The sequence below is a fragment of the Myodes glareolus genome, chromosome 1, assembly GCF_982192425.1.
Source record: "Myodes glareolus chromosome 1, mMyoGla1.1, whole genome shotgun sequence".
NCBI lineage: Eukaryota > Metazoa > Chordata > Mammalia > Rodentia > Cricetidae > Myodes > Myodes glareolus.
Window position 1 is genome coordinate 2,286,914 of NC_142026.1, and position 6,213 is coordinate 2,293,126.

Sequence of the window (6,213 nt, forward strand, 5' to 3'; positions counted from 1 at the left end):
CCTTATTTGGAAATGCAATTGGTGTGGCGGTCATTAGCGGAGCTGAGGTCCACAGGAGAAGGGTGGTGGCCGATGCCCTTGTAGAAGAGGAGCCGTGGGCCTCAGTGCCGCACACCTGTCACCCTAGCACTAGGGGGACGGAGGGAAGAGGATTAGGAGCTCAGGGTTATCTTTGCCTACATAGTGAATTCAGAACTAGCCTGGGCTATGTAAAACTCTGTTCTTTTTTTTTCAAAGTTTATTAAAATATAAAAGTTTCCATTTTCACCCCTCCTCCCAACACCCTCCCACTCCCCCCACTCCCTCTCCTCTTCCCTCTCCATCCCTAAGAGCAGTCAGGGTTTCCTGCCCTGTGGGTAGTTCAAGTTCCTCCCTGCTCCCTTAAAACTCTGTTCTTAAAAAAAAATACAGGGGCCAGGCAGTAATTGTGCACACCTTTAATCCCAGCACTAAGGAGGCAGAGACAGGTGGATCTCTCTGAGTTTGAGGCCATTCTGGTCTACAAGAGCTAGTTCCAAGACAGGCTCCAAAACTACAGAGAAACCCTGTCTCAAAAAAACAAAACCAAAGCCAAAAGAAAACAAAACAAGCCAGTAACAGAGCACAAGAATGTGTGACTACACAGGCAGACAAGAGAGATGAGGCCACAAATCAAGGGATGCTGAGGGTGGCTAAGGTCACCGAAGACCAAAGGTGAGACAGTTTTTGCCTCAAAGCCTCAGAGGAACCCAGTCCGGGACACACTGATCTTGTCAAGGGGTCTCTCAGAACCGTGAGCTGATAAACTTCAAACCTTTGTGCTTTGTGCATGTGTCTTTGTGGTGTGTGTGTAGGTATGTGTGTGTAGGCATGTGTGTATAGGCATGTGTGTGTGTGTAGGTGTGTGTGTAGGCATGTGTGTGTAGGCATGTGTGTGCAGGTGTGTGTCTGTATGGTGTAGGTGTATGTGTAGGTGTGTGTTTAGGCATGTGGGGGGCATGTGTGTGTATAGGCATGTGTGTGTAGTTGTGTATGTGTGTGTAGGCATGTGTGTATAGGTGTGTGTGTGTTTAGGTGTGTGTCTGTATGGTGTCGGTGTGTGTGTAGGTATGTGTAGGCATATGTGTTTGGGGGCATGTGTGTGTAGGCATGTGAGTGTAGGTATGTGTGTAGGCATGTGTGTGTAGGTGTGTGTCTGTATGGTGTAGGTGTGTATGTAGGTGTGTGTGTGCAGGTGTGTGTCTGTACGGTGTATGTGTGTGTGTGTAGAGGTGTGTGTGTAGGGTGTGTGTGTGTAGGTGTGTGTGTACATGAGCCTGTGGCTGCACTGGGGGGGGCAGAGGACAATGGGTGTGGGTGCCTTACTCAAGTTCTTCTCTACCTTTAAATTTTAAAAAAATTATTTTACGGTCATGTGGTGGAGACACACGTCTTTAATCCCAGCACTTGGGAGACAGAGGCAGGCAGATCTTGGAGCCACAAAGCCTGTCTGGTCTACAGAGTGAATTCCAGGTCAGCCGGGGCTACGCAGAGAGACCCTGTCTTGAAAAACCAAAACTAGTTATTTTATGTGTGTGTGTGTTCTACCTTCATATATGTTTATGCACTGTATGTGCCTGGTTTCCACAAAGGTCGTAAGAGGGTCCCCTTGAACTGGAGTCACAGATAGTTGTGGGCTATCATGTGGGTCCTCAACAAGAGCAACCGATGCTCAACTGCCCAGCCGTCTCCACAGCCTCCACCTTAATTTGTGAGATTGGTCTCTCGGTGGATCTGAAACTCGTTGCCTATGTCAAGGCTGGCCCACCAGGAACTCCCAGAATCCACTGTCTCCGTGCACAGCTCCTGGCTTTTACGTGGGTTCTGGGGATCCAGACTCAGTCCCCATGCATGCACAGCAAGCGCAAACCCCTGAGCTATCTTGCCTGCCCTCTGTGCATACTCTTTAAAAACCACCCGGGTCATTCATCCATTCTGCTATGCTTGTTCGAAGATGCTGCAAGGGATGATTGAAGACTCCTTGGCCCATCTGGCTCCTCAGCTCTGCTCTTGGTGTCCCTGCACTTAACAAGGTCCCTCATGGGACCTAACTAACTAAGGACCTAACTAAGCTTGAGGACATGATTTTGGTCCCCTGGCCCCCATGGTAGGAGGGAACCCATTCCAAATTTCCTCTGACCTTCACACATGCGCTGCAGCATGCACACACGACAGTCACTCGCGGCCTGGATTAGTGTCCTGTCCTCCCCCAGCCCAAAGGTCAGTTGCAGGTGGAGCAATGGTGGCCACTGCTCTCAGGGGCCAGCCACCACGCCTCTAGGTCACCCGCAGCCAGGCTTTGTGTGCAAACAGGCTTGTGCCCTCGGGACTAGCCCTACATTCTGTTGTCGGCTGAGGGCTGAAGATCACACATGACTTCAGGAGTCAGCTTGTACCTACCAGTGGCCCCTGCAGCAGAGAACACAGGACTTCCACATAGCTGGAAGGCGTGGATTACACAGACTTCCCAGGCTGCAGCAGCCTTGGGCCTCGGCCTTTCAAATGTGTGGGGTCTCTGGGGGTCTGTATGTGACCCAGCCCATGGCATTAAGTTGGGATGCACTCTGAGCAGGTTCTGCTGACCAACACAGAAAGTGTAGGCACTGACATCTGTGGGTTCAACATGGCATCTTGCCCTAGGACATCCCTGCAGGTGGTGGAGTTGGGGGCTGGTGACCCCCGCTCTGGAAAGACAGGAAATGGTACAGGGAACAGTAGCTAAGGAGGACAGTTAACTGGACAAGGCAATTTCAAACCTTTAGATTGAGAGCACCTGAAGTTTAGAGTCAGAACCTGCCCAGGCACTTGGAAGTTTTGAATAGGTGCCTTAAGGAGCTCCTGGGCCCATGGGGTCCCCACTGCGGACTGAAACATGAAAGTGCTGAGAAAGGAGACTGGCACAGATCTGCCCTCAAACCAGGCAACACCCCAACCCAGGAAGCCCACCTGAAACTGCCCCAATCCCACTCAGGCCCAACCTCCACACCCCTACCACCCTGCTCCTCCCAGCCTTGTCTTGGGACCTTGGCTGTTCCGCTTTGACCCCTGACTGATCTCAAGGGTAAATCTTTTCTGGAGTTAGAAGGTGTGCGTCCTGGTTATGCAACAACAGCAGATTCCACAAACTCACCAGGACCTATGTGCCACCTACCTGCACATGGACCCTGAGCACAGACCTGGGGTGAAAGGGCTGTACACAGGACAGCAGTGAGGGCCTTAAGGGACCAAGGGTGAACTGGTAGGGTGGAGAGTGAGGAGCGAGGCAGAGAGCCTGAAGTTGGTAAATAAGTCCAGGACAGTGCTGAGGCACACACACCACTCTGGTGTCTACTACGTCCAGTGGGAGGCACTTCTTTCTCTTCACTCACACCAGGAACCCCCAGCTTGCTGGCACCAGCCAGAGGAGTCCTTGAGGGAGAGAAGATTGACCTCTCCTGGTGCGAGCCCTCCAGGGTCACCTTGTATTTCTGGTGATGCTGGTCATTGGTCCTCACTTTGGGGACTGTTACCAGTTTAGTTTCAATTGTTATGATAAGCACAATGACCAAAGGCAACACCTAAGGAGGAGAGGGTTTATTTGGGTCACAGTCCATCATCAGGGGAGGTTGATGGAGGAACCTGGAAGCAGATAGTTGTTTGTCATCCGATGTGGGTGCTGGGAACTTCAGTCCTCTGCTAGAGCAGCAAGCCTTCTTAACCGTGGAGTCAGCTCTCCAACCTTTTTTTTGTGACAGTTTTTACCAGGTAAGCCCTGGATGGACTTGAACATCCTCCTGTCTCAGCCTTCAAAGATTTACAGGAATGGAGACTACACCTAGTTCCCACTGTGTAGGTGGAGAGCTGCCCCACACTGTCTAGGTCCAGATGCTGTCTCTAGAACATGCTTCCAACAATTGCCACCCCACTTTGTGCAGAGGCTATGTGGCCTAAGCCAATTGTTGCAGTTCTCGGAGCCAGTCCTGGAGAGACCAGGCCCAAAGGGGAGCAATCTCCCCTGTGGGAACAGACATGTCTTCTAAAACCCACCCTCTACCTCTCCCTGGGATTGAAAGTGTGCACCAACATGGCTGGGCCAGGATGCTGTGTATTTTAGTAAATTATAACAAGACATTTAGTAAATTATAACAAGACAGACTGCGTGTTTGACTCAAATACAATTTATTTTTCCAGTCCTTGGGATTAAACAAAAGACCGTGTACATGCTAGGCAAGCCTACCCGAGCCTCGCCCCAGCCCCTCACTGGGGGATCCTAGGCAGGGACTCCATCCCTGAGCCAAACCCCATTCCCCCTTTTTCATTAATTGATGTATGCATGTCTGTCCAGTGTGTGTGAGAAAGCCCAAGTGTGAAGATCTGAGGACAGCTTGCAGGAGTTGGTTCTCTCCTTCCACGTGCACGTGTGTTCCAGGGATGAAACTTGGGGTAGGTATGGCAGCAATCAGCTTTACTTGGTGAGCAGGCTTGCTGGCCCTGCAGTATCTTCAGAAATTCCTTTTGTGTGGGGACTCCCAGGGTGTTCAGTGACCACCCAAATCTGCCTAGCCTCTCCACTCATCATGTCGCCCCCCCCCCCCGTTACATGTGTGGACAATGGAGATGCCTGCGACCTCTGTGCCCCTCGAGCTGCACAGACAGCTTCTCTGTCAACCCGAGGCAGGGCTCCCCACAGAGCTCGAGGTCACAGAAACACTGATGGGGCTTTTCAGTTGAGCTTTGTAAAGACAATTAAGATGGGAATTTGGGGTTGTCACTATATTGGCTGCACTAAGCAACCAGCAAGCACTCCTCTGGGAGACCTGAGAGCAGCAAACATCTGTCCTTTGGAAACAGTCCGGATGCGATCAGTCTGTTATAGCTGAGGCCACAGGGGAAGCGGTTGCAGGGAGGAGGGCTGATCATTGGCTACAGTAGCCTGGATGCTCAGAGGCTCCACGGGCTTCTTTGCAGCAGGAACCCACAAATCAGTCAAAAAGTGGGGGGACACCCAAGTCGCTAAGAAACACTCCTACCTCATACTGTGAGGAAAGGCCCCCCTCCCTGGCCTCAGGATGCTCCCCATGTGCTGGGATGACAAGGGCAAACCACTTTGAGCTGGGGACTGAACTCAAGCATCTGTGCATACCAGGTAAGCACGCTGCCAACTGAGCTACATGCCTGCCCCATTTTTAACTTCTCAAGACAGTCAGTCTTATGTAGCCCAGGCTAGCCTCAAGCTTACCAGGAAGCTGAGGATGACCCAGAACTCCTTTTCATAAGACAGGGTCTTGCTGGGTGGCGGTGGTTCAGATCTTTTATCGTAGCACCCAGGAGGCAGCGGCAGAAGCAGGTGGACGTCTGAGTCCAAAGCCCGCCAGGTTTATAAACTGAGTTCCAGGACAGCCAGGGCTACAGAGAGAAACCCCGTCTTGGAAAAAAAACAAGGGTCTCACTGTGTAGTCCTAGCTAGACTGGAACTCACTCTGTACACTCGGCTGACAAAACTCAATGTTCTCCCTGACGCTGTCACCTGAGTACTGAGATCAAAAGTGTGCGCCACAACTGCTGGTCCAGCCTGATTTTTTTTAACATTTTCTTTTATTGTGTGATCCTGTGTGTAGAGTTCAGAGGTCAGCTTGTTGGAGTTAGGTCTTTCCCATGTGTCCAGAGATCAAACTCAGGTTCCTAGGCTTGGCAGCAGGCACCTTCACTACCTTTCCAGGCCCTGGTTGGATAGTAAAGTCCCAATGTACAAGCAGGATGGGGGAGGGGGTCAGGATAAAATAAAAGCTCAGAGTGGAAGGAGGCAGTTGGGCCCCTGGCATGTATACTGGAAGGCTATTCTTGGGTCACAGCCCCCTCTTTTCCTTGGCTCCTACAGTGTTGTATGAGGGGGTGGGGCCACGTCCCGCTACCCAATAGCTTAACCCCAGAAATAACCACACAGAAATTGTATTAATTAAATTAATGAGAGTTCACCAAGGCCAGTTGGACTGGGACTGAACGAGCACATGATCCAACCAGATTCTCTGAATGTGGCCGGATTCTCTGAATGTGGCTGGCACGGGGACTTTCTGAGAAGCCATTGACAATGACACTGGGACTTGTTTCCTCTGCATATACTGGATTTTTGGGATCCAGTCTGTTTGGATGCTCACCTTCCTGGACCTGGAGGGAAGGGGGAGGAACTTGAACTTCCCACAGGGCAGGAAACCCTGA